This window comes from Strigops habroptila, chromosome 12, assembly GCF_004027225.2.
Source record: "Strigops habroptila isolate Jane chromosome 12, bStrHab1.2.pri, whole genome shotgun sequence".
NCBI lineage: Eukaryota > Metazoa > Chordata > Aves > Psittaciformes > Psittacidae > Strigops > Strigops habroptila.
In genome coordinates, this window is record NC_044288.2 from 21640017 (window position 1) to 21667863 (window position 27847).

At 52.9% G+C, this 27847-nt stretch overlaps 1 long non-coding RNA gene across 6 annotated transcripts; it reads right to left on the bottom strand.

The window, feature by feature from the left end:
* Window positions 1-5223: 5223 nt before the first annotated feature.
* On the bottom strand, window positions 5224-27129 carry LOC115615671. Of its 6 annotated transcripts, none has more exons than XR_003994123.1 (7): window positions 27083-27129; window positions 23204-23297; window positions 22991-23067; window positions 15280-15327; window positions 14483-14603; window positions 7210-7343; window positions 5224-6383 (listed from the first exon to the last, which is right to left on the bottom strand). It is a non-coding gene; the product is annotated as an uncharacterized LOC115615671 (long non-coding RNA). The 6 variants fall into 6 exon arrangements; XR_003994120.2 differs by lacking the exon at window positions 27083-27129 and adding an exon at window positions 26116-26188; XR_003994121.1 differs by lacking the exon at window positions 27083-27129 and adding an exon at window positions 25598-26088.
* Between the last annotated feature and the right edge of the window lie 718 nt (window positions 27130-27847).

Sequence of the window (27847 nt, forward strand, 5' to 3'; positions counted from 1 at the left end):
CGGTTAGCTGATGGAGAGCCTCCTGAGCTGAGGTGATGGGAAAAAGGAGGCCAACAGAAACAGAGCCTAAATCGCAGCCCTGACAAAAGGGACATGAAGGGGGTGACAAGACTGAGCCCCTGGCAACCACTTGGGCTGAGTGACCATCAGGGGATTGGAGGCACCCTGGGAAGGGTGGCATGGCCTTGGAAAGGAGGGGATGATCCTGGATGTAGGGTGGGAGCCAGTGAGCAGGTGGGGGGGGTGTCTTTCACCTCCAGCCATGAGGGACACTGAGGAACTCTGTGGCTGGAGTAGAGCCATGGGTGACAGCCCAGTGCTGGCTGCTGGGGGGGGGATTTGAGTGGCTGTACCCCACAACCAGGTGTGTGTGTGTGTTTACCAGCACTGTGGGGTGGCCCAGCCAGTGAGCAGAAAGGGGACCACCACAGCAAGGGTCCATGCTGGGATGTTCTGGACATCAACAACAGCCAGAAGGGTCTCGTAGAACCCATCTCGACCCTGGTGCCCTCCTGCTGCTGCTTTGCTCTGCATCTCATCCTCCTCCATCTCCTTATTTTGCACCCCCACAACGGGGAGCAGCTCATTGCCTCTCCCCCCCACCTCACTGTCCCTTGTCACCCTCCCAGATACAACCATGGCATTGGACCAGGGGAGCCCCTGTTCTGCAGGCAGCTGAGCTGGAAGCCCTTGGTGATACAGAAACAGGCTACACGGTGCTGGAGACCCCGTTGTCCTTCCCCTGGGGATTGTCCCCAGCTCACCGCCTGCTGCTGGCAGGGCTGAAGCCTCCAGATGCTGTGGGCAGTGATGGCCCCACGTCACCAGCTTGCAGGGCTCTTGTTCGCAGCAGTCACGTTTTTTGGCCAGTTGACCTTGAAAATCAAACTGAAACAACAGCAGCAAAAAAACCCAAAACAAAACAAAAAGGAATTGAGCAAACCTGGTTTTCCACTGGATTTGTGAGCTGAGGTGACCTGTGGCCGCTCGGCCCCAGGGAGGGCTGGGTGGGGAGCTGGCATCCCGCCTGCTGACATGCTCCTTGGCATCAGGCTGCGGTCATGGGCCAGGTCCCATTGGGCAGCTCCTCCAGCCATGATCTCACCCAGCAAAGAGGCGGGGGGGGGGGAATAATCACTAAAAAAGCTGAATTTCCACTTGGCTGCCTCTCACCCGCTCCTTTGAGGTCCCAAAGGCAGGCAGGAGATCACCCTGGGTCTGACACAGAGCCTGGGAGCTGCAGGGTTAAACGAGGCTTCATGCATCCCTATGCCAAGAGCCTGCAGCTGGATTTTGAGCTTGCTCGGAGCAGAAGAACCCCCTGGGAGCTGGTGGCAGCGGGGGGGCTGCTTCTCCCATAAACACATCAGTGGGGAGGGCTGGTGCTGTCAAAAAGCACATAGAAACCCTGGTGGTTGGGATAGAAAAGGTCTAAAAGGGACTTGCTGGGGCAGAGAGTGAGCCAGGCAAGGGGAGTGGGTGTCCATAGTAGGGTGGTGTGGTGGGAAAGCCCTTCCCGCAGCCCGCACTTCCTGGCTCCCCACCAACCCTCACCATAACATCCCCTGGGATTGTGTATCCCCCTGACACAGCCGGCTCTTCTCACAGCCTCACATTCCCGGCTGGGAATGAGAAGTATTTCACCATCCTCCGTGTCCTTTCCTGCTCCATAAATCCACATCCCAATGCTTTGATTTGTTATTTCTTTTAACAGCTTAAGCCCAGCGTGTGGAGACGGAACAAAACTTGCCTTTTGCTGTCTGGAACCTCGTGACTGCAGCGGGGGAGAGGGTGGAGGGAGGGCACTGCCTGCCCTTTGCCGGCCCTGCCGGGGCTCGGTGCCTGCCAGGAGCCCATCCATCACATGGAGGAGACCAGGCAAAATAGGATGTGGTGGGATTTTGCCCTTTACAGCCTGTGTGACCTCGTGGTGGCCTCTGCTGTGCAGTGGCGTGAGCTGCTCGGAGTCTGTCATGCTGCTGGGTCTGCCTGTCCTCCCTGCAGGGCAGAGCCCTTGCCTCAGCCATGCTGGTGGCCAAGTGCTGGAGGAGCTGGTGGCAGCTGTGGCCAAGACATGAGGTCATGGAGCCAGGGAGAAGGGAGAGGGGAGGAAGGCAGAAGAAGGGGTGGGATGCCGGGTGGGATGAAGGCAAACCAGGAAGAGGGGGACTGCCTGTGGGCACTGCTGTTGGGCCATGGTGTGGCTGGAGGGGCTATGCTCCAAAAGGACGCTGCTGTCCCCCCTGGAGCCCACCCGCTCTGCTGGAACATGCTGGGGCCTCTGCACTGCTGTGGGTAGGAGCTACGAGGGTGATTGTCACTGTGCTGCTGGTGGAGGAGCCAACCCATGTGCTTGGTCTCTGTGTCTGATGCTGCCTCTGCAGTCAAGAACACCCCCCCACTGCCCCAGAGCCCAGTGCTGGTCCCCCCAAACCCATCCCCAGGGAGTCCCTATCAGCGCACAACCAGGCAGGGCTAATACCCTCATAGAATGAGGATGGAACAGATGCCCTCAGCCCCCATCAGCCCCCAGGGAGTTTGGGCAGAAGCAGTGCTTTGGGAAACCCCCAGCCAAAAAAAATATGACAGGAAAAGGCACTCATATGGGAAAAATGCTCCCCCGGCAGTGTGCACGGCAATGGGCAGGGCTGCCCATGTCCAGCGCTGCCTGCCCAGCCTTTCTCCTTTCAGCACATGCCAGAAGTGGCCATTCCCAGTGCGGGGAAGGTGTTTTTGGCACCCTCTCCATGGGAATGGGCAGTGATGTGGAGCCAAACCACCCAGGGCTTTGCTGGGGCAGCTGGGAGCATGTCCCTCTTGCAGGGAACAGGGACATGGGAGGCACAGTGCTGGGCACATCCTGCTGGTCAGAGTTTGGAAGCCACTGTCAGTTTTGGGCTGGAGAGCAGAGCCACATCCTGGGGACCCCCCCTCCTCTCCCAGAGAGCTCATGCCACATGGGATTTGGAGTGAACCCCAAGTGACACAGCCCTGCTGGCATGGGGAAGGGAATACAGCTGGTGAAGCTGTGCTGCGACTGGCACCTGGACAACTGGTCCCCAGGACGTGGATGGATGCCAGGGCAAGCAGGGTGGGGACCCTGCTCATCACCTCCAGACCAGGGCACAGCCAGGGGTCCCCATGAGCTTCAATAGGGCAAAAAGGGGGCTTGCACCCCCTCCCTAGAGATGTAGAGAGGAAGAGGGTCCTTGTGCTGCACAGGGAGACAGGACAGGCGCCAGGGAGGGAGAGCAGCCAGACAAGAGGAGAGGAAGAGGAAGAGGCAGACAAAGCTGCTTTGTGTGGGGCAGCATCCGGAGGGGAGGGAAGGGGGGACATGGGGAAGGGGCCTGTGGATGCCAGATGGGGAGAGTTGGTCTGGCTCACTTGTCCCCATTGGTCCCCAAAGTGGGGTGCACAAGATGGTCCATTGAGGTGCAGGAAGAAAATACCTTTTAGTATCATTAATAAATATAAAAAAACCCCATTTAAACTAGTGTTTTTTTCCTCTCTACCCCCTCCTGTTTTAATTTCTGGTTTAGTTTGTGCTTTACAACTTACCCATTAGTATGTGTAGGTAATTTATACATCCATAAATATATTGGGGGGGATGTAATAAAAACCGTTTGGAGACCGCTGCTCTACAAGATGCTGCTGGGTGCCTCGTGCTGTTAGAAACCAGACATCCTCCCCCACTGCTGCAGCACCCCAGGGCGATGCAGCACTTCTCCCTGCTGAAGCTCACGAGGTCTCTGCTGGCTCCTGCAGAGCTTTGGGTTGTTCTCACCCCCTAATCCAGCATCAGCCCATCCTGGCATCTCTGAGGCCGTCCCAGTTAGCAACTTGTCATTGAAGAGGTCATCAAAAGGCTGCTATAAAATCCCAAACTGAGGTTTGACACAAACTAGGGCAACAATCAGGTCCCTGCCCTCATTTTTAAATCATCCCTGCAGTCCCCTGTGTGTCCATGCCTGTCCCAAAACCCCTGTGGAGCCAGAGCTGGCTGGCTAGCGCCATCCCACACCCGTGGCAGCAATAGGAACACCTCGAAGAGGAAAGGGGGCTGGAGAAAAGGCAGAGACACTTTAAAAGACAGCCCTGGCTGATGGCCATGTCCCCCCAAGACTGTGCCTGTGGGGTGATGGGGAAGGAGTGGAGGAGGACAGAGGATGAGGAGGTGCTGGTGGCAGCTCGCTGCAGCAGGAGGGTCTGAAGCAGCCCCTGGGAATACATACAATCCCCTTGGTGATGTCCCACCACAACCTTTCTAAACCCATGGTGGCAGGGAAAGGAGCAGGGGCTGCTCCCCGGTGCAGGCAGGGGGGTAAAGGCAGTGCTGGCCAGGGCGGGAGGGGATGGGGCTGGCCGCAGCGGGGATTCAGACCCCCCTTGGGGTACCTACCATGAGATACCAGCAGGACTTCAGCAGCAAAACAGCTCCTGTAACATAGACTCAGCCCCAGGATGGGGAACAGAGCCCAGGCTGGGTTGTCAGACACAGCCTTTCGCCCTTGGCTCCAGCCCCATGCACAGAACCAGTTGCAAGGACAAACTCCTCCTGTGCCACCAAGCCAGGGCCACCAGCACATGGCAAAGCATTTGTCCCTCCAAAGTGGCCATCTGGAAGAAGGCATCCTTCCTCCCAGCAGAGCAGCAGGAGCTGCAGCCTGGCCCATTGCTGGCAGGGTTGACCTCAAAACTCAGCCGGTGGCCAGGCTGGTGCTGCTGACACGAGAGCCAGGGCAGGAGGACCCCTCTGAGGGGTCACCAGGAGGGACACTGCTGTCACACAGCTGCCACACGGGTACGTGCACCTCTAGGGACAAGAAGGGCTTCACCACTGTGACCAGGGCTCTGCCCACTCTTTTATCCCTGAGAAATATCCATCATGGCAAGTATTTGGACAGTGAGGGTGGCTCCTGCCCTCACCAGCTTCCCACCTGCCTGGCTTTCAGCCCCGGTGCCATTTGGGCAGGGGGGACGCTTCCATCCCCCAGAGCCCATTCCACAACTGAGCTCTCAGGAACCAGACCAGCTTTGCCCAGGTGGATTTCTGTGCAGGGAACAGGACTTCCAGCCCCCAGCCTACCACAGGCAGCCGTCATGCTGCTCCAGCTCCTCAGCTGCACACCCCAGCCTGGATGAGCTCCCTTCAGTTCAGTGCCTCAAGGCTCCAGGTTCATCTCTGCACCAGCAAAGGTATGACACAGAGGCAAGATCACATTTTTTGTGCTAAAAATAATGTTTATTTCTCCATCATTTGTACACACAAACTGTTACGATAACGCAGTGCTACTGGCCCATCACTTGCCCACAGCTGCAAAGCCATGAAAAAAGGCTTTATATCAAAGGAACTGTTACAAGAGAATAAAAGCTCTCGGGCAGGGCTCCAGGCTGGCCAGGGTGCAGCTCACGTACCCCAATTTCTCTTTCATTTTGCAGCTTTTTGGGACTGCTAAATGCAGCCATGGGCATTTGGTTGCACAAAGGCGACTCCTGCCTGGACTCACCAGCCTGGCAGAGCCCACCACCCCCCTGGCACGAGGGTGGCACAGCTCTTGCCCCTGCAAGGAGCCCTCTGATGCCCCAGCACCAAGAATGCAGAGGGGCTTTGACAGGGGCTCTGTAGGGACAGGACAAGGGGAATGGCTTTAACCTGCCAGAGGGGAGATTGAGATGAGCTCTTAGGCAGAAGCTCTTCCCTGTGAGGGTGCTGAGGCGCTGGCACAAGGTGCCCAGAGAAGCTGTGTCTGCCCCATCCCTGGCAGTGTTCAAGGCCAGGTTGGACACAGGGGCTTGGAGCAACCTGCTCTAGTGGAAGGTGTCCCTGCCTGGGGCAGGGGGTTGGAACTAGAACTCCAACCCTAACCATTCTGTCATTCTCTGATTTAACTGTCCCACCTGCTCTTTCTGACTCCCTCATCCCTTCCCAGGCAGGAGAAGGGGTCAAGCTTTGCTTCTAGTGTGCTCCTGGTTCACCCTGGTTTGAGTGTGGGGAGTCCCTGGACCATGTCCAGCACCACCCTGCCCAACCAGCTGCTCGAGGCTGAACCCAAGCAACTCTTCTCCCCTCTACAATCAGCATTTTCTCTTTCAAGCACAAATCTCTTGTACAAAAGGCACACTCCTACCTCTTCCCAAGGGCCGCTCTGCATCCGCTCGCTCGCTGTTATTCTCTCTGGTTCATGCACCAGTGGGTTTGCATGAGCCAAGCACCTGGGATTGGAGCGAGATAACAGACATGAAGTGCACTGGAAGCACAAAGAGCCTTGCTGAATGCAGCCACCGCCATGAGGGGACTGGCGGTTGTGCCACGTGCCGCAAGGGAATGCTGAACTTCCAGCCTGTGATGTGATGGACAAGCTCCAGGAACACCAGAAACACTACCAAAAAAGAGAATTGTATTATTAGTGAACACAAAAGGGCATTAAAACAGCTGCAAAGGTTCAGGGTGACCCCAGGAGGGACCAGTGCTCCCAGTAGCGCTCGGGTGGGCACAGGCTCCTGCAGCAAAGAGCTGGTAGTGGGTGATCGCAGTCATGCTAAAGGCTCCCAGATCCTGCTGCAGTGCTTGTGCTGCCTCACCCCGCCCTGGGAGGCTCTCCCAGACGGGAGGGTGCCATCCTCCCTTCTCCCTGAGAGCATTCCCAGCCACCCTATTTCCTTCTCCACCCTCGTGGTACCCCAGCTCCCTGGCCTGGGATCAGCCTGCCTCCTCCTGCAGGGATGTGGCAGCAGCCAAGCCGTGCGCTGGCTGTAGATGATGCTGGACTGTTATGGATCCCTCCATTACTTCAGTGTTACAAATAAATTAGGACAGAAAACTCAACGTCTGGAAGCTGCAAGCTGGAGCAGAGCTGTTCTCACTGTAATCTATTGCACCAAGAGCCAGCACCCTGCAAGACAAGAACTGCCAAGCAGCACCCTGCTCTGGCACCCCAGCACCAAGCTATGTATAGGGAGGGCTGTGGCTTCCCTTTCTGTCCCTGCCTTTCTGTTCAGACTGCTTCAGCATGAGAACTGCAAATGAGGTTCCTCCCCTGGGCTGAAGCCTTTGACCCTTCAGTTGTCTACAGGAGCAGACCAAAGATTGGACAGGAGAGCTACAATGACAAAAAACTGGGTCAAGCAGCTCCAAAAGCAAGAAGGAAAATAAATTACCCTGCACAGCCATGCACAGATCCCAGAGTGAAAGCTTATTTTACTTACTGAAAACTTTTGATGGTCCAGCAGTTTTTTGCCCAGGAACAATGTGTAGCTCAAGCAGCTGATGATCTCCGCTGTGTCCTCAAGGATGTCACTATCTCTTGTCACCTTGCTGGCTTTGCTGGTCTTGCTTGGTTCTGAAAACAAGGTGGTGTTAAAAACAAGGTGTTGTTAAACACAAGGGGGAGAAGCTGTAGTAGAACCTCCAGGCCAGCTCTGGTACATCTTCCTCAGGGGCAGCAGCCAACTGGGCTGGAGGACCTCAAGACACTGGGGAATTGAGAAATTCCCACCATGGGAACATGGTCCAGGGCTGCCCAATGCACTACATTAAGTGTTGAGGCCTCTGCCTGTCTTCATCCCAAACCCAGGAGCAGGCATAGCTCCCTGGTGGGCAACACCATGACCCAAATGGGGCTCTACACCTCAGACACCACCTCCTTTGGAGGCCCCTGTGCACCCCATGGGAGAGGACAGTGATGGTGTAACAGAGGATGCTGCCTGCGAGGATTACAGCCCTGAATCCCCCCATGCCCCACACTTTGGCCTTATCCATTTAAGCCCAGCATTGCCTTCTAAACACAGCCAAGTGTTGGTGTCCCAATAACAAGGCCTAGACAGTGCCTACCCTTAAGAAGCCTTTACAGCTTAAAGCTGAGCTCATCCAGCTCATGACGCCAAGCTCGAGCCAACAGCCCCGAATCAGAGCAGCCACCAAGCGCTGACCGGCACTGGGGCACGCTGTGGAAGGGGACATGGGGCTGAGCACCACCACAGCACAGCCTCCTGCCTTCAGCGCATGGAAAGATGTAGTTTTTATGATTGGGAGGGGATGGCAGAAGGGAGGGGACCCGCTCAGGAATATAAAGCAGCAGCTGAATTAGTGCCCAGATGCTGCAGGCATGAGAAGTTAACTCTTTCAGGGCTGAAAGCCTTTCATGCTCTCACCATAGCTCCTGAAATACCAAAGGAAGGCACATGAAAATGTTCAAAGGAGATGAGCTATAGGCTGCTATACAGGATTTAAAAGTCTTTTGAAGAGTCTGCTAGATAACCATCACAAACTCAGCATCCATCTCTGGAGCACCCCGGAAACTACCCCTTACACCTCTCCTTGCCGTGGCTGCTCTTTCCCTGCCCTGCTCCCACCTGCAGCCCCCCCATGGGGCAGGAGACATCACTTATGGGTCTGCCCTCCACCCCCCAGACTAGAAAAGCAGCAGAAACGTGGAGGGAGCAGAGGAGACAGGAGGGCAGCCCTTCTGCCCTGTGCACAGCAGGGCTGACGCACGCAGATCACGCGCAGAGCCTGGCTGAGGAGGGACCAACTGCCTCCAAACACAGACATCAACCATCTCCCTTCCAGGTCTGCTGCCAGGGTGTCCCCTGTGCAGGGTGGGTGTTTTTCGGCGCTAGACCCTGCTGAGTGGACCCTCTGTGGGTGCTGCTGCTGGGTCAGCCCCTCGGGGATGAAGCATTTGGTTTGGGCAGACAACACAGGGAGCATTCAGAGATGCCAGGCTTTGTACACTGATTCCCTCAGGGCTACAGCAGAAAGGAGGAGGGTGAGACATGTCCCCCTCAGCTGCCAGCTGGACTGTAGCACAGCTAAACAGAGCTGAAAGAAAGCAGGAGCCTCTACTCAATGCACTGCTTGTCCTCCTCCCTCTGCAAACCCTCCTCTGATGCTGCAGCCCCTTCTCCCCGCAGGGCCTTGCCCTGATCCCAGGCTCTCTCACGGCCCCCAAACCCTCTCCTGAACCCCAGCCCGCAGCAGCAGCTCCTCGTTCCTCACCCTCCCACAGCACCCAGGATAACCCCCTTCCCAAGACCCGGCAGGAACCCAGCAGACGGCTCCCGCCCTCCACCTCCGCTCCTCGCAGGTCCCAGATTCTCCCTCACGCCCGCACTGACACTCTCTCATCTTTCTGAACCGGTGAATTTTCTCACATCCTCCCACCGTTTTCTTCCATAAATGCTTTATTCGGTTGCTTTATTTAACCCGGGCAGTCTGTAAGCATCTGCAACATCCTGTGAGGAGGAGGGTTGTGAAACTACAGCTTGGCATTTAAACCTGCCCCTCCCAGCTTCGGTCCTGTGGGAGAGACACCGACATCTCCAGGTTATGATTTCATATGCCTCCCTCGTGTTCTTTTTATGAATTAAGCAGACCCAGTTACCCTTGCTGCCTCCCTCTGCTCTTTATCTAGCTTATGGTGTCCCCCTTCAGGCAGGGGAACCAGAAATGCAGGCAGCACAATGCATATAAAACAAAAAAGGCTGCTGCTGCTGTTGCCTTTCCTTCCTCTTGCCCAGAGATTTCTAGGTCTCAAAAGGAGCTTTTGGGTTTTAACTACTACAGAGCGCTTGGCTGACAGTGTCGCAGACCCCCACACCCCCCCTGTTTCACTCCCACTGGCAACAGTCAGCTTGGAGCATCTCCATGGAGTTATAAAGGAAAGGCACACAGGGCAAGACAACCCCTTCAAGATGCTCTAAGCCTCCAAAGCATCCAGGTGAGGCCCCTCTGCAGCTCTTCACAATTAGGCTTTTGTTTTTTTGCTACTGAAATAGTGCCAGAAATATTCCTACTATTCACAGTCTTCCTGATGTGTTTTGTTTCCTGCCTTTTAGCCGGTTAAATGAGGGGTTAGCAGTTGGATAGGAACCTCCCCTCTCATCCTGTGAGAGCTTAACTGCTTTAGGAGACTGCAAGAGACCCCTCTGGAAATCCAGGTGGGCTTTATCAAGTAGCTTCTCATGCCAGCAGCAGCAGGACAACAGGAAAACACTGGAGCTACTGAACATGAATAGTGTTTTGGGCAAAGAGTATTTATGGCTTGGCCAAAGGATCACTGGGCTGGAAACCCATGCCCAAATATGCTATTTTTGGTCATCCCCAGCAGATCTGATTTGAGATTGCAGTGGCTTTACAGATGACTGGCAAAACATTTCAGGAATACTTGGAAATTGCTGCCTCCTACACACAAGACACAGATTTTGGCCCTGGTATGATTGCATCCACCAGCAAAGACTGCAACCTGCTCTGCTCCCCTGGCCCTGTTTGGAGTGATGACCATCATCATCTCTCCCACAGGCCAGGTAACTGCCTGGTAACACGTCTGCTCTGTGCGCCATGGCTTCATCGTCTCTGAGAAAGAAGAATCCCCTTGAAACCAGCCCAGCTCAACCCTTCCTCTCTTCCCTTTGGATGCCCAGGCCAGCAGCGACGGATTTGTGATTGATTTTCTGCCTTCACTTTGCTGCGCGGTGGGAAGCAGATGGCACACGCGTGACATCGGGGCAGCAGCAAAGGACACCAGTTGAGTCATTTCAACCACAAACAAATTCTGAATCATCTGGCTGAAGCTCAAGGGTAGGACAAGTGCTGAGCCAGACCAGAGGAAGACACGGAGCTATTGTGTCCGTGCCCTGCCGTGCTCCTCACGCCTTCCTCGATGAGCTGGCTGCGGCATCCCCTTTCACTGACCTCGCTCCCCCACAACGGGTCCTTTAAGCTATTAAGCAGAAGCCCGGTGGCTTTCCCCATTCCTTTCCAGTCTAGGGATGGAGCTGCTCGTGTCTGAATAGAGCCAGCTGCTGGGCAGGACAGGAGTCAGATCAGAGCTGACAAGGCTCACATGCTGAGCTCCTGTCTTCCTTGGCAGCCGTGACAGGAGATGGAGAAATGTCCTGACAACTGGTGATGGAGAAGAACAATACATTCCACTGGGAGAGCTCCTGTGGACTGCAAAGCATCAGACAGGAAAGTCATGGGGAGGAGGACTGAGAGAAGCACCAGCTCCAGCAGGATCCTCTGCAAACACATGCTCTCAGACCTGGTGTGGGTTAACCCCGGTGGGCAGCTCAGCCCCACACAGCTACTTGCTCCCTACCCCGCAGCAGGATGGGGTCAGAATCAGAAGGGTAAGGGTTGAGATAAAAGTGGTTTAATAGGGAAAGCAACAGCAAAACAATGAGGAATTCATTCACCACTTCGCATCAGCAGGAAGATGTTCAGCTGTTTAGTGGCTGGTGGTGTTTAGCTGCCTATAGGGTTAAACCACGAGAGGACCACATGGGTACTGCACTGAACTGAAATCACTTCCTGAAAAGAGCAAAGAAGGGGAAGATCCAGGGGGCAGGCGAAGGGAATCCCACGGTGACAGGGAGAGTTCAGGCTCAAGTGGCTGGTACCCCCCCTCCCAGCTCCTACCTCCGGAACCCTCTTGGCCATTTCCTCCTGTAGGCAGTGAGTCAGGGCCCCTGTTTTTGCAGGTGTGGGAAGGGAAATCCTCCCCCTCCAAGGAAGCTGAGTCTGAACCAGCTGCAAAGGCAGTGAGTGCTCCCTCCTGCCCGGGGTTTTGATTACAGCAAGAGAGCTTCCTGCCCTCAGAGCACACAGTGCTCCTCTGGGAAAGGGCCAGAGGGGTGAAACCAAGTCGGGGAGATGTCAGTGGGACACAGGGCATGCTGTCACTGACAGCCGAGGCTGTGTATGGGAGCGCATGTTGTGCCATGTCACAGGTACCTACAGGATTTGGGCTGCTGCCGCCCACAGCCATCACTGATGGAGGACCACAAGTACCCTGCACAGCACCAAGACACATCTGCCATACAGACACCAAGGTGGCCAGGGTCTGGGGGGGCAGCAAGGCTACACTAACCATGCATTAGCCTTGGACCTTGCTGAGGCCGAGAGGAAGATCAGCCCCGTTACTTTACATCCCTGCCCTTTTCTGCATGTAAAAGATGAGCAAACATCCCACTGCTACTGTAGGCTGCTGAAACTGAGCTGGAGATTTGTCTCCGTGCTTCTCCTGACCCTCCTCTGTATATTTGAGACAGAAATGTTGTAGCTTTGTCTTTTCTACATCTCTGCTCTGGTTTTCTCTTTCCAAAAGCTTGGCTGAGAGATCTTCTTACCCCACTCTTCTGGTCTGGTCACCGGCTTGCAGCCACTTCTGTGGCACTGATCTAACACCACACGTCCCCACTCCCAGTTTGGGTACTGTTTTGATCTGTTTTTCACCCTGAGCACATCATATCCCCCCTACCCAGAACCTCCTATAGAGCAGCCATTTTCAGCAGCACATAAGATGCTTTAACATCTCTTCACTGTGTCATTTGTGAACCCACTTCCAAGCTGCCTCCTTTTCCAAACCTTCTTGATCTTTCTTCTTTCTGCCCCTAACACAGCACAAGCCCCTTCTCTCTCTTTCCCTGTACTGCTGGCAGTGGGGGTGTGTGGGGGGAGTATCTCCGTATATCTCACTACCACCTCAACTCTTTCCATCTCTGCAAGTCTCTCTGGTCCTGTCTTAACCACATTCATGCACGTAAAAGGTACAATTCTGCTTTCTCAGCCCAAAATAAAACTTTTTAGTGGGGCCTGTTGTGATAGGACAAGGGGTCGTGGTTTTAAATTGAAAGAGGGTAGGTTCAGAACAGATAGAAGAAAGAGATCTTCTATGCTGAGGATGGTGAGACACTGGCACAGGTTGCCCAAAGAGGTGATAAATGCCTCATCCCTGCAAATATTCAAAGTCAGGTTGGAGAGGGCTCTGAGCACCCTGAGCTAGTTGATGTCCCTGCTCACTGCAGGGGGGTTGGACTAGGTGACCTTTAAAGGTCCCTTCTAACCCAAACAGTGTATGATTTTAAGATAAAGTCTGCTGTCCTGGTCTGCATCACTGGGCAGGAGAACAGACAACGGCAGGCGGGAGTGTGCAGTGAAAGATGCTGTGTAAGCCACCAGGAATGGAAGGGTGGAGAAGCTATTTTGGATGTAGATTAAAAGGATGTAACGTCAGCGACTGCAGCAATACCAGCTGGGTATGTGAACCATGCCATGGTTTCCTTGACAGCTGCAAGGAAGGAACAAACATGAAGTAGTAAAAGTAGGCACCATTTTTTTTCCTTCCCTTCCCAGCCCTGGAGCTCCCTGTGGGAAGAAGCACAGAGCAGGGGAGCAGCACCTACCCTGCCATGCTGCCCTGCTCTGGTGGGACAGGCTGCTGGACCACAAAGCTCCTGTAAAACATCCATCACTCCGGCCCCATTAGCCACTGGCAAAGAAAACACAGGACCCTGTGACACTGATGTGGCAGGAAGAGGGAACAGAGCCCAGCGTCTGGCCTCCTTCTTGGTGCCTTTGTGAGCAACAGCCTCACTCACCCCCTACTCTGCTATGGAAAATAGCATCTTTTGTCTCTTGTATCAGGGAAAGAGACAGTATATATTCAACATCCTGTCTACCATGTCTCTCAGGTATGGAGTAAAGCCCGGTAGCTTTTGACTCTGTATACAGACTCACAGAATGGTTTGTGTTGGAAGGGACATCAAAGCTCATCCAGTTCCAACCCCCTGCCACGGGCAGGGACACCTTCCACTAGAGCAGGTTGCTCCAAGCCCCTGTGTCCAACCTGGCCTTGAACACTGCCAGGGATGGGGCATATGCTTCGAGGGAATGTTTTCATGCCCCATGGGTCTGTGGAGGCTGGGAAAGCATCCACACACATTCCCCCCCCGGATGGGAGGGAATGGATTAGGACCCAGACTGCCTGGCAACACCTTCCTGCTGGGGAGGAGGGAGCAGGGACAGCTCCTCTGGGATCCTTGGGTATGTTGTCTAAAACCTTTCATTTCCTCAGAGATCCCAGCTGTTGGGTTATTTGCTGCCGATGGAGGAGGCCTTTCCAGCTGCTCCGCTGATGTCTCCCTGGGGTCTTCTCCCTCTCTGCTTGGCTCAGTTGTCTCCTTGTGCCTCTCCAATGAGCATCCCGGGTTGCTAATGCCACCCTGCCCTCTAATCTCCCTGTCACTCTCGTGATGGTGCTCAGGCCACTAAGGCGATTAGCCTGGCCTCAGCTGCCGGCCTGCCCTAGCGACAGGGGTGTCACCCCTCGGGGAGCCATGAGCAGGGGTGGCCCATGCCCTGCCACCACCCCGGTGGCAGCGCAGCTCTGGTGCCCTCTCCTGTCCAGCCACACACCCAGAGGAGGTCCCCAAGCTGCAGCCTATGAGATGTGCTGAGAGCAGGCACTGGTAGGACATTTCCCTGCACCCGTCCTTGCCTGTGGCTCCCTCTTATTAGCAGGGAGAACTAAGCTTGAGAACAAGAGGGCTAGGACATGGAGGCAGAAGATGCACCCAGCCTTGTGCTCCAGCATCACAGGAGCAGGTTTAAAAAGCCATTAAACCACCAGACATAAATAAAGCAGCTGCCTCTGCAAAGCCAGCCGGAGGCTGTGAGCTCCAGATCCACATCACTTACCACCAGCCTTGCAGCACATCCTGCCCTTGCCATCAGCACGGCACCGAGGCGGTTAACGCCGAGCGCACGGGGCTCTGCAGATCTCTGTTTCCGTGACAACAGCTCCCGATGAGACCCAGAGCTGTAAAATCCCATTAAACATCTGTGAGAGGCTGCCTGTGCTGCCTGCCACCCCCCCATTGCCCATGCCAGCAGCACCCAGCACCCCAGAAACACGGCGGAGGGGAGCAGGGCAGCACCAGCATGCGGGGGGGGGGGAAGTCTGGGGCATGAAACGTGGCTATCAGACCTGGCTTTTGGGCTAGTGAAGGGAGGCTGTAAGGACAGAGGGGGCAGGTATACACCCCACAAGTCACTGGAACCTTGGGGGCTCCTAGGGGTGACACAAGACCCCTCACTGTGACTTTGGCTGGCAGAGATGCTCCTCTCGCAACAAACCAGTCCACATTCACCTGTGGGGGCTCTCAATGCCTTGAGGGCAGGTTTGAGTGACAGCAGTAAGCACTGGCATCTATTAGGGCTTTCTAGTTCCTTACACTTACCCACCCGCTTGTGCCAAGGCCAAGTAGAGGGTCTGGGTGGCTGTGAAGGGTCCATATGGGTGAAACAGCTCAATTACCCAACGGGGACTTCAGACTGAGCTCAGCCCAAGCTAGACAATGGGACTGGAAGGCTGAGGGAGGATGCTGTGAAACAGGGATAATTGGGGTCCCTGCCGAGCCTCTGGGCTTCAGCTACACTCCCCCCGCCCCAGCTTTAGCATACTCAAGGACTTCTAAGCACCCTTTCTACTTTACCTGATTGGAGAAGTTTGGGCTTCTCCTTCTCCATGCTTTCACCACTTCCTGCAATAAGAAAATGCATCAGAAGAAGGTGAGTAGGAAGTTAGGGAGGTGATTTAAGGTGATGCTGCTGATGGCAGAGCTCAGCCGACGCATTCCTGCTGTGGGTGAGAAAAGCAGTGCTAAGTTTAGTCTGGTATCACACAAAGGCGTCTCTGGGTACTGGGCAAACAGGGCTCTGGCACTCAAAAGATCCTAAGGAGTTACTACTCCTTGTAGGGAAAGTGGTCCGGGGAGGGGGAAAAGGGCACCATTGCTCAAAGGGAAGCTCAAACAACAGCACAGGCACAACCCATTCCCTGTGCCTGCTGCTGGGGCTCAGTGATGTTAGGTGACAGAACATGGACACACAGTGTCCAGGCTTATTACAATACAGCTTATTATACAATATATCATAATATATAAGCCATATATATACATAGCAATACATAAGCCTCCTTATACGATAAGGTTCCTGCATCTGAAGCTGGCTGCAGGACTGCTCAGCCACAGACATTTATCTGCTGGGGCTTCCCTTGAGCTGTACCCCAGGTTGCTCCCCTGCACTCCCGGGTTCAGAGGTGCAGCTTTTCCTTCTGTTTGCAAGAGCTGCCAAGTCACTTGTATCCTGGGAAGAGCGCCTTTCCTCTGCTTGCGGAAGGATGGGGCAGGAAGCAAGCAGGGAGCAATCAGTGCCTTCTTCGTCCCCCCCATCATCTAACTCCATCACCGGGAAAACAGTCACAGGGACTCGCAGCAGCAGCCCTGGAAACTCTGGCATCTGCAGGAGCCAAGGGAATCCAAAGGGGCCATGGATGAAAGCTGACACAAAGAAAATACTCTTTTAGAGCTACAATTGCTGGCACAGCTGCTGGCCAGACCCCCTTCCACAAACTGAAACATGCCAGCAAGGGGATGGAAATCATTAACTTGTTCGTTTGTGTGATTTAACCATTTCCACCCTCCTGTCCCTTGAATAAGCTCAGATTTCTTTAGATTTCCAGTACCCCAATACAGCAGCACCTGGGGTCCCCCAGAACAGCAGGCAGGGTTTGAGAGAACCACTAATGGAGAAGACAGGGCTCCCTCTCCCATCCTCCTCAGGCTTTTCTGCAGGAGATGATGTCCAGGAAAGAAGCCAAACAGCACCCAGGAGGAACCCAGAGCAGTTTGATGCTCCTTTCAAAGCACAGAGGCTCAGAAAGCCCACAGCCTCAGAAGGGAATGAGGGGGAATAAGCCCAAGTCTTGCAAAGAAAGAGGATGGCTGAAAACAACAGGGTGATCTAGGAACAATGCTGAGGCAGGGTGGGCACCTCTCTAGAGGAGCAGGGACAGAGACTGCTAGACATGGAACATGCATTTAGTGGGCTGGCTAGTTCTGCTGTGGCAAGCCGAACCCTTGGGCTTCCCGGGCTGAGCTCTAGGGACAGTGTGGGTCTGCAGCCTTATCTGTGCGTGCACTGGATCAGGACCACCTTGTCAGAGGCAGCAAAGCGGCAGGAGGGAGGGAGGGAGGAACGCGAGAGCTTGCAAAGCATCTCGCTGCGGGAGTTCAAGCTGCCAGGAGGAGGGGATGCGTTTCAGGAAACACAAAGAGGCAGGAAATCAAGGGAGAGGGACAGTAATTGAGTCCATATGTTGGAAGCAAAGAATGCATCTGGTAACAGGGAGCAGACTAAGGGAGAAAGCCCACGCTGTGGGGACAGTCACAGAGTCGCGTTAACCTCCTGAGCCAAGCAGAAGGTTGAATTCGGACTAACCACAACTGCTGAGACAGGTCACTTGCCACTTGTGTGGCCTTTCAGGTCTGTGCCTGTAGTAGCCACACATTCACATCCTAATGTAATGGGTAATGCTGCAAAAAGGAGAAGGAAATTGCTAGTTTATTACAAAACAACAAGGTTAGATCTACATCCCTGAGCATGTATGGAGCTAGGAAGGAAAGTGGAACACAGTAACGTCAGAATATGGTTTTGCTCTTCATCGGGTAGTGATAGGAGGGACGGATGTCAGGTCCGCCCTGCTCCCAGGAAGCAGTACAGCTTTGGTGCAGGAGTACCTGCTGTAGGATTCCCTCACCCAGAGGTGAGGGCACAGGCAGGGTGAGGAAAGAGGAACCTGAGACTGCACAGTCACTGCAAGATTATCCCACAGAGGCTGCCCTGCCGGTTGAGGTACTCCCAGGTTCAGGCTACAGCGCTGGGAAAGCTCCTAAGCCTGTTTATGGCCTCCCCATCCCCCCTTTTAAAACACATTTGCAAAGAAATCTGAAACGTGTGTGGTTGGAACAGAGGAGCTAATGCCAGACTGCTGCAGAACAGGCTGGGAGCGGGGAGAAGGGCTCTGGTGATAATGCTCACCCGGCTTCCTGAGAAAACAATGGAGGAGAAAAGCACAGGACGAAGCACTGAAAGGCCATACAGGATTTTGGTGTGCCATGTAAACGGCTGCATTTTATATAGGGCTGACAAGAAAGCTGGAGAGAGGGTTTTGACAAGGGCAGGTAGGGACAGGACACCACCCTCACATGGAAGAACTGCCTCAGAGCTCATCTCAGTCTCCCCTCTGTCAGGTTAAAGCCATTCCCCCTTGCCCTGTCCCTACAGGCCTTTGTCCAAAGCCCCTTTCCAGGTTTCTTGTAGCCTCATTAGGTATTGGAAGCTGCTCTAAGGTCTCCCCAGAATGCAGTCAGGTAACTCACTTTTAAGCAACAACTGAACAGAGCAACAATTCCTTTGTCCAAAGCTGTCAAGGAGGCTCAGGATGACAGAGATGCTCTGCTGATGGCAAACAGCATCCCTGCAGCACTGCAAGATCCCCCCCAGCTGTCGAGGAACCCTCCGTGGTCCACACCATGACAGAAATGCCTTTTCCATATGATGAACCCTTCTACTCAGCCTCCAAGCTTTGCTGAGGCCCGTGAATCCCTTTTCCACAGCTTATATCCACTTGGAAACACTTTTCTTTCTAAAAACAAAAGGATGTTGTAATTTTTTCCCCCCAGATTCATCACTCTCATCTGTGTCAGCTGGGAAGTTCAGGAGATCACACTGCACATTCAAGATCTGTCCTTTGGTCACGTTGAAGCTTTCCTACATGTTCTCAGCAGACACACACAAAAAAGGAAGAAAAATAGAGAAGGGCATTCCTAAAATATTTGCTTCCAGCAGGAGCAGTTTCTACCCTGCAACTGTCCTTGGGGCGCCAGATGTCCCCCTGAAAATCCCCTTGGTCTCACTGCCAGGAATGTGGCTCATCCCCCTTTTAGATCCATTGAATCACCCACACACACCGAAAATTAACTGTTCAGGCAATACCCCAGTGCTACCCCAGCAGCAGACCAACCAGGAAATACGGTCTTTCCTGCTCCCGGGTGGTGTGTGTGCTCATAGCAAGGGCAAACCTTGCTCACACATACCCTCATGTGCATTTCACAGGCAGATCATAGAATCCCAGACTGGTTTGTGTTGGAAAGGACATTAAAGCTCATCCTGTTCCAACCCCCTGCCACGGGCAGGGACACCTTCCACTAGAGCAGGTTGCTCCAAGCCCCTGTGTCCAACCTGGCCTTGAACACTGCCAGGGATGGGGCAGCCACAGCTTCTCTGGGCACCCTGTGCCAGTGCCTCAGCACCCTCACAGGGAAGAGCTTCTGCCTAAGAGCTCATCTCAATCTCCCCTCTGGCAGGTTAAAGCCATTCCCCTTGTCCTGTCCCTACAGGCCCTTGTCCAAAGCCCCTCTGGACCTGTTGTTAAAAGCTGCTTAAAGACTGACAGCCCCAGAGTAAGGTGCAGAGACACAGTGAAGTGACCTGCCCAGCTCTAGTGCAGCACAGCGGCATTGGCTCAGGAGCCTGGGACAAGGGATGAGACAGTTATACTGGCGATTTGACAGTATGTTAGAAGGAGGCTTGTTAGCTGAATGTAAATACCAGACCAGGTAAGAGAAGACCAGAGCACCGGGGGGGGCAGCAGGGAGCTGTCATCCTCTACCCAAGGAACGGATACATCTGCAGTCCGCATCCTGCTCCTGCCTCCTGCTTTCCTTCCTCCCTGGACACTGACTCAGCACCACCAGCCTTTTATCACAGGACAAAACAATGAGTATCCTTCCTTCCAGGCATCACATCCGCCTGTTTCATCAATGTTTCTTTCCTTCGGCACCCTGCACAGGACAGCACAGCCACAGCTCTGATAGGAAAAAGGCTTCCTCTATAACACCACAAATAAGGCATCTTTGGGATGCAGCCTCAGGCTTTGCAGCCAATGACACAGCAAGGAGCCAAAACCATCCTTGCTCAGAGCAGCCAAGATCCAAACCCATGTTCCCCAGCCACAGCAAACATCTCACCTCCACTGGGATCACCTCTGATCCCAGGATTTTTGTTTTGGAGCTGGTCATGGGAAAAACTGGTCAGGAAGACAGGACCATATGGGAGGCATTGGAAGCCCAGCCAGGAGGTATTCCCGGGTGCTGGAAATCCTTTGGGTGTACCTTCTTAGCCACGCACATGCAGGTGGCTGGGAAATAAACTCAGAGAATGCCAACCAGTTCCTTAAGCCACCCACATTAAAGCACTCACCTTGCAGAGAGCCGATTGCTCTGGTTCTGCTCCAGAGTCCCCAGGCTGTCCCAGAGCTACCACCCCCCAGAGACCCACATGTTAGGTCAGGCTTTGAGCTGCAGAGATGGAGCCCAGACACTGTACGATGCCCAGGCACACTCTGCCAAGCAAAACCGTGATAAATTCAGTCTTACTGCCAGAGGCAGCAGATAGGTGAGTAGGTGCAGGATGTGTGCAGGCACTAGAGTTGGCAGGCAGCAGTAGTTGTCTTTGCCATCAACAGCTCCTGCTTGGAAGATGGACTGCAGAAAGCACTGAAGTGATGCCTGCAGTCCCACAGGCTTCAGACCCATCAAGCACTTATTTCCTGCTGACCTGAGCCAGAGTCCAAAACAGCAACAAGCACAGAAATCAGGAGGAGGATAAGGCAGAAAGATGCGCTTAAACAGAGATAAAAAGATGCTTCCCAAGATGAGCATCGACTGACTGAGTCTCAAGGGGCTGTCACCGAGCATGTCCATGCCACAGCGTCCTGCAGCAGCACAGGCACGTCTCTGAAGCTGCCCACTAGGCAGGACCTTCTGCTTTTTGGACATGACTGAATAGAAGCAGTCACTGAAAAATGATTGCTCGTTGCTTGTGCTGCTTCCCAACTTGTTATGGCAACCAGAGCTATTTTCTGAACAGGTGGGTTCTGTCACCAGAGCACATTCAGATCTCATCCTCAGGCAAGCTCTTGGGAAGGAGAATCAGACTGGTTTGTGTTGGAAGGGACCTTAAAGCTCATCCAGTTTCAACGCCCTGCCACGGGCAGGGACACCTTCCACTAGAGCAGGTTGCTCCAAGCCCCTGTGTCCAGCCTGGCCTTGAACACTGCCAGGGATGGGGCAGCCACAGCTTCTCTGGGCACCCTGTGCCAGCGCCTCAGCACCCTCACAGGGAAGAACTTCTGCCTGAGAGCTCATCTCAATCTATCCTCTTTAGAAGCCCTCAGACTGAGTGCATGTTACCATGGCCAGGAATGGGCTTATAAGGTTAAGCAGGAGTTGAGTAAGAGGAAGGAGGTGGAATTCAGGTTGCAGACTCTAGGCAGGGCACAAGAGGAGATGCTTCCAGAAAGAGCATAAGCAAGGGTTGAACGATGGCAGAATTCTTCCCAGGGAGGCTCCTTCTAAGCTCTGAATGAATTTTAACTGTAAAAACAGTACTCTGATCAATAAAAGTGAAAAAATGACAGGAAAAGGCATTTTTGAGGTGGTTTATCCTTCCTGTATGTCACAAACTTTATAAAGGTAACCAGCATTAGGAAGGAGGTCACATTAATTTTCCACTCCCCTGTTTCTGACAAGCGTCAGTGCTCTCATTTGTGGCCATGGTCTTAACTCCTGGAGACCCCATCCTCCTTGGTGCAGGATCCATCAGACATGGGGTCCTGCTCTTCCCATTCCCCACCTCACGCTCTTGCCCGTTACCCCACAGCAAGGCTGAATGGACTGTGAAAAGTTAATGGTTCTGCTAAAGGCAGATTTTTAGCTCCAGCATTTTGAAGGCTTCTAACACTGAAGAAAAGGAACAAAATGAATTTGTATTGGGCGTTTCCTATTGGCATCACACGGCCAAGTTTGTGTGTTTTTGGAATTCAACGTGGCAGGAGAAAATGACCTATTCTTTTGGAGTTTCACCAGATGCTTTTGCCTGTCAAACATCACATTTCTCCTGTGTGCACAATCCAGAGTTCTGTGTCTTAAAAACAGGACAACTGATACCATCTCAAGATGTTTTGCGAAATTAAATAGGGAGCTCTTAACTCTTCCTTTTTTCCCCTGCCTTTATAAAAAGCAGGGTGGGGGTGTGAAGCCCAGCAACCATATGCATTATGAAATCTTGTACATAGAGAACAATGACAAGGAGCATAGATTTTTCTGGAACACATATAAGGACATATAAATCTCATCCAAAATTTACTCATCTAGATTCTCCCCACAAAGTGAGATGATAAAGCTGCCTCCTCAACAGGAAGAGTCAATTTGGAAACTCAGGTAATAAAGCTGGTACTGATCAAGCAGCCCACAGAGAATTACTGCTGTCCAAGCAGGTTCAAGACATTGGTAGCCCTTTTTTGGACAAAATAAGCACAGAATTTGAGTTCATCACTGGTTGGCTATAAGGATGCTAAAAAACATTACCAGACAGCAGGATGAGGAAGAAAAGGAGATTAAGAAATAAAGTCCCTACTGTAAGCAGGGCGTGTAGGTGACAGACCACGCAGAGGAAACTTTCCAGTGTTATTTTCCTTGAGAGCAGATAAGGACTTAGAGAACCAGACCTAAGACTAACCCTGAACCCACACAGTGCCTTAACCTTATCTCCCCTAAATCAGCCCCACAGCCCAAGTCTGTTGTGCTGTGTGTGGCAGTGGGAAGCAATTAGACGGGAATAGTTAATTACTATTGATGTTAATGCGGATCCGCCTTTTCCAGCCCTTTGTGCTGGGAGCTGTAACCTAGTACCGAGGCCCTCGGCAGAAAACAGCAGGAGACAAAGAGCATTTAAAGCACCACTAAGCATCACCCAAGGATGGGCAGCATTAAGCTTAAAGGGCAATTAACATTGCAACATCTGCACCTGATCAAAGCCAGCTCCAATCAACACTCTCAGCCTAAGGATTGGCAATGGGGACACTGAGCAAGAGCTGAAATGTCCAGAGAGCTGCAGTAGGAAAAGTATTTGAGGGACTCTTTCCTTGCTGCACTGGAGAAAGTGCTTATTCAGGGAGACTCTTGCTGTTTCTCACCCCATGTGGCCACTGAGAGAGCTTCTGCTTTCCCTTTTCTCTCTTTTCTCCCACTTCTTCCCCCTCCACACCCCCAAAACGGAACTTTTGCTGCTGAAGCTGATGTTTTCCACTAGCACCAGATTCTAAGCCTCAGTGTTAAGCCTGCCTCCTCATCTTTTGTGCAACACTACACAGGGGAACTGCAAAGATACTGCAGGGAGCACAAGGCGAGGGGGGGAGTGGGGCATCACACAAGGAACAAAACAATGAAAAATGCAATTTTTCTGTTGGGGAAACATGTTGATGTAACCTCTGTTTGTGTGACTGGAGGAAAAGTCACTTACCAGAAGCTCCAACTGCTCACACTCTGCCAAAGCTGCGTTTTCCTGAGCTTTACCAGCTGTGGAAGCTTGAGCAAGTTCTGCAAGAGAAGTGCACAGTGGGACAGAGCTGCCTGGACCTGCACCAGGGCGAAGTTCAAGAGATGCAGAGTACAAACAGGTCCCTGACCATAAACCTTTCCCATCCTTACACAAAGGGTAGATGCAGAAACTCACCTGCACCGGATTAGTGCTCAGCCCAGTCTCCTCCAGCTCCAGGACCACAGTCTTGATCTCTTCATAAGGCAACTGGAGAAACCTCAGGAAGCATCTGCCAGAGCACAGAAAAAGCATGGGTCAAGCTTTAGAACCACCCCCTGATGAGCACCAAAGAGAAGAGGTTTCTGACTTGGTCCCACTGGCAGAGAATTGTCCAAACCCAACAAGTGCAGCTCCTTCCCCTTTTTTCTTTGGAGGTTCTTTCTTCTCTCGCCCTCCTGGTCTTTCTTTTCTGAGTACAGCAAACCCAGGTAAGCCATGAGCTGTTGAAGGAGTCATCCCTTGGGTAAGCACACGGCTTTTCTTCATGCAGAGGCTGACCAGAACTGCCCTCCTAATAACTACCAAAGCTCTGGCTGCTCCATGCAACGAATGCCTTTACAAAGGGGTAGGGAAAGATCAGTGTTGCTTTCCCTGTGTCCACAGATACAGACACAGGTTACTCTGCCACAAAGAGCAAGATAACTTCACTGAAGATATCTATTGCCTTAAATCAGTGCAGAGACTTCAGGCCTGACAATGTCCACAATATCCACTTGCACATCAAAGCTCAGTGCAAGGCACTGAACACTAAAGGATTTGTGGAGAGGCATGAGGGAAGTGTTTCAGGAGACGTGTTTCTAGGTTTGGTGCTGGAAAAGTGGCTAAAAGGTGCCCAACATCAGCACAGCACCAAAGCTTTCCTGCCCCTTGTTAACAACCCCTTCCTCTGCATCACACAGGAGTCAGGTTGTCACAGACAACCCCTTCTCTGGGAGCATGGACAGTCCCACCAACACTCCTGGGACTTGCACAGAGGAGAATGAAAATGGTTTGTACCCTGTTCTGCGACTTCAACTGCCTCTGCCAGCTCCACGCTACTGACCATGACTGAGGCATCCCACTGCTTGGATACTTAAAACTCCTTGCTTCACAATGAGTGGAACAAGCAGGGAGGTCTCTACCCATCCCAGCGGGGTTAGTAAAGCCGAGGCACACCTTCCTGCTGTATCCCAACCATGGGGAGGGCGAGAAGCAGCACAGAAACCCAATCCTAAGCAGATCTGCTGGGTGCTCACCCTTCAATACCATGGGCAAGGGGGCTCCAGGAGCCTGTAGCACCCCAGCATCACCCCCCCTCAGCTCAGCGGTCCCTGAAGCGGAATGCTGCCCAGTAACAAGGCAGGGGAGGACGAGCATCCCTCCCTTGAGCTAACCTATGGCTGTGCCGCGGCTCTGTGCCTCCTCCTGCAGCCGCGCCGGCGCCCGGAGCCGCTGCCGGCACAGAATCACTGACCTATTTTTGTATAGGCACAAGATCACAAACAAAGGGAGCTTTAGCTCAGGGTATTTAAAGGAAAAGATACTAATTTAAGTCTCCCCAGAAACCGCAGCAGTCTTATGACATTTATTATCTCTGAGAAGCATCTTTGAGCATGGCTGTGGTAAGGAAAAAAACCCCAAAGTATGGAGCAGTTGGGTGAAAGCAAAGCAAAAAGCTGCAAAAATCACATTTCTAAGAAAAATAACAAAAGGAGATGTAAGAAATTGGGAATAAACTGAGCCTCCATAAGCACAAGCGTGGAAGGAACAGATTTCTGTAACAAGGAGTGACTAAGCAGGGATATCCCCCATCTCCCTGTCACTGATGGACGAGCTGCTTGTGCAGACTCATCTAAACAGACTCGAAACAAGTCAGCTTTTCCAGGGAATTTTGTCTAAGTTTGCTGATGGACTTGGACCAAACTGTGAGGTATTTAATCTGCACCTCAGGCAGGTTTTAGAGCCTTCAGCTTCAGCTGTTTTGAAGTTAGTTGGATGCTTTATGGCAGCTACTAAGTCTGTGCACATACTATGAGGGTGAGGACCTAGCAATTTGCTTCTCAGGTACTGCAACAACAGATGCCACGAAAGAAAACCCTTAAACTGCACTCCTTAGTCTGAATAAAACTAAAACAAACCCAGTACAGAGGTTCACAGAACTGTCTCCTACCAAACACCTCTCATGGAAGGGAGAGATGTGTTGTGCTCATTACACAAGAGCAAGAGCCTGTAAAGAACCAGTGACCGGGAGCAGACCACAGCCCATCTCCGAGCAGGCAGCATCCTTGTTTGCTTTGTTCAGTGAAATTCACTGTTGGAGAAGCCTCCAGTGAGTTGCCAGCTTGCTTCATATCCTGGATTGGGAAATGCCTGCTCGCCCCCCAGTGCTCCACTGCACAACACGAAGGATGCAGTGACAAACAACATAAAAATGGTTACTACAAATAGAGATGCTGACAATAGTTACTCAATATCACATGCTGGCAGCTCTCCTGGGGCTCTCCACACAGCTGGGAAAGGTGCTGCTGCCAGGAGCTGTTGGTCACGAACCTGGGGCAACATCCCACTCCTCCCAACGTGCACAGGCAGGAAGGAAAAATAGAGCAAGAATAGATCCCAGCGTCTGGAACAATGAAAACAGGAAAGTCCCTCTCATCTGGGGAGCCCGGACAATAGCAGCTCTGCAGTGAAACCGTAGCTCCATCCCGCTTCCAGGCGGTTTGTGGGGTCTGCTCAGCCTCCTATGGAGATGTGGGTTCAAAAATAGGAATATGGAGCATCCTGTGGAGGGATGGAGGGAGGAAGGGATGGATGGAGGGCACCGTCCAGCCCCGGGGACTCCAAGCAGTATTTCATCCCAAACACCAGCTCACTCCGCAGACCCCCCCCGCCCCAATTCTGGCATCTCCCCCCAAGACCCCCTCACTCTGCATCCCCCCGGCACAGGTCGGGGCTCGCTGCCTTCCCCCCTCCAAGCCCCGCATCCCACCCTGGTGCCGGGAAAGCGCTGCCAAGCTTCGCCTCGGCACATCCCGCTCCCCCCCCCCCCATCCTCCCCCTTTGCCAACCTTTATATTTTCTGCGTCAGAAACATAAAATGGAGACTGCAGGGAAGGAATCCGCTTTTCCCTAAGATGGCTGAGGGAGAAGCAGGATTTGGACGGCGGAGCATGAGCACCCTCTGCTGCTGGATGAGCCGCTCCCGGGGCGTGGGGGGGGAAGCAGCTCCCCAGCCCCACAAGCTCCAGGCAGAAAGAGACACCCCAACCAGCCCTTACGGGGGCATTTAAATTGCTCTTATAGCCAAAATATTGGCTTAAAAGCCTTTCATCAGCCTTATTGACTCCAGAGCTTTCCTGGTTGCCTCTCCCCACCATCTCTTTACATTCTGCTTTTCCTCACTGTGTTACATTCACAATCCTTAAGAAAAAGGTAGTATTTTGTATTAAAAGCAGCACATTTCACACGAAACTCCCCACAGCTAATGCCCACAGCTCTGCACAATTATATACTCTTCCAGGTTTGAGAAAAACCACCCTATTTCATTTGTATTAAGTTATACATGAGGGTGAGTGCCCAAAGCCTAGTGTTACCTCTTGTAGGAACACACGCAGGCCCATGGGTGGGAGAAAGGGCTGAAGACAAACATGAGGGGAGAACCAGCACCCTCCTGAAGTGGGGTGAGCAGATGTTGTCCCTAGGAAAGGTTTAGGGATGAAAGGGTACATGCAAAAGCAGCACACAGATACCTTGCAAGTCACTCACTGAGCATCCAAACTTTCAAGCCAGTATATCAGCATAAGCCAAAATCCAGTTGGAGCTGAGGCTTAAATTTCCAAGGGAATCTTGCAAGAAGTTTTCACAAGATCACTTCAAAAAAGGCTAAAAGGCATCACTCAAATATGACACAAAACCCACAACTAGATCCAGGATCCCAAGTCTTTTGTTGTAACTTCAGCACTGAGGAAGATGAGGAAGAAAAGCAAGGAGGTTTAAAAAATGAAAGGAAAAATTAGACAGAGAGAAAGCACTTACACAGGTGACTGCAGGTAAAGTCCTAACACTGGAGGCTTAAATTCATCCAGGAGCGGGGTTGTCCAGCACACATTTTGGCACTACAGCTGCACACATCCAGCCTGCAAGGACAGAGCCTGGCAAGCACTGGTGCGGGGGTACCAGCACTTACACACCACAAAGCTGCATACAGCAAATCCTACAGCTCTATACCCAACTACAAAAGTACCTTTAAGGGCCTTTCCTGGGAGAGAGCTGTCCTTTTTGTGGGGTCAGGGTGAGGCTGACCCCAAGCCAGAGCTGGGGGTGATGCTCCTGCTGCAGCAGCAAGCCTGGGTGCAGACAGAGTGGATGGGACACCCAGGGGGGCTTGACTTTATTACTGTCATTTCTGCAGCTGCAAAAGCTATGGGCATGTCCCCCTGGACGGCAGGAGACAAGTGAGACTGGCACTGGGATGGTAGGGAGCTCGGCAGGTCAGAACTGGCAGGCAGGGGTGCACTGAGCATCAGGCATTCTTGCAGTGTTGCTGTATAAGAAGAGGCATCAAAAGATGTGGTGCCAGAACGCATCATCCTGTGAGCAATGGGGGACTGAAAAAGAGTTGCAAAACACAGCTTTGGGGCTGCTAAAGACGGGTGCACGCCCAGCACACCCGGGGTGACTCAGGCTGGGAGTGCTGGGAATGCACAGTGAGACATCAGGGTGGACCCCAGCCTGGTGGGATGGTGCCATGGGGCAGGAGCAATGGAGATGGGCTTGGTTGGAGCCCAGGACTGCAGTATG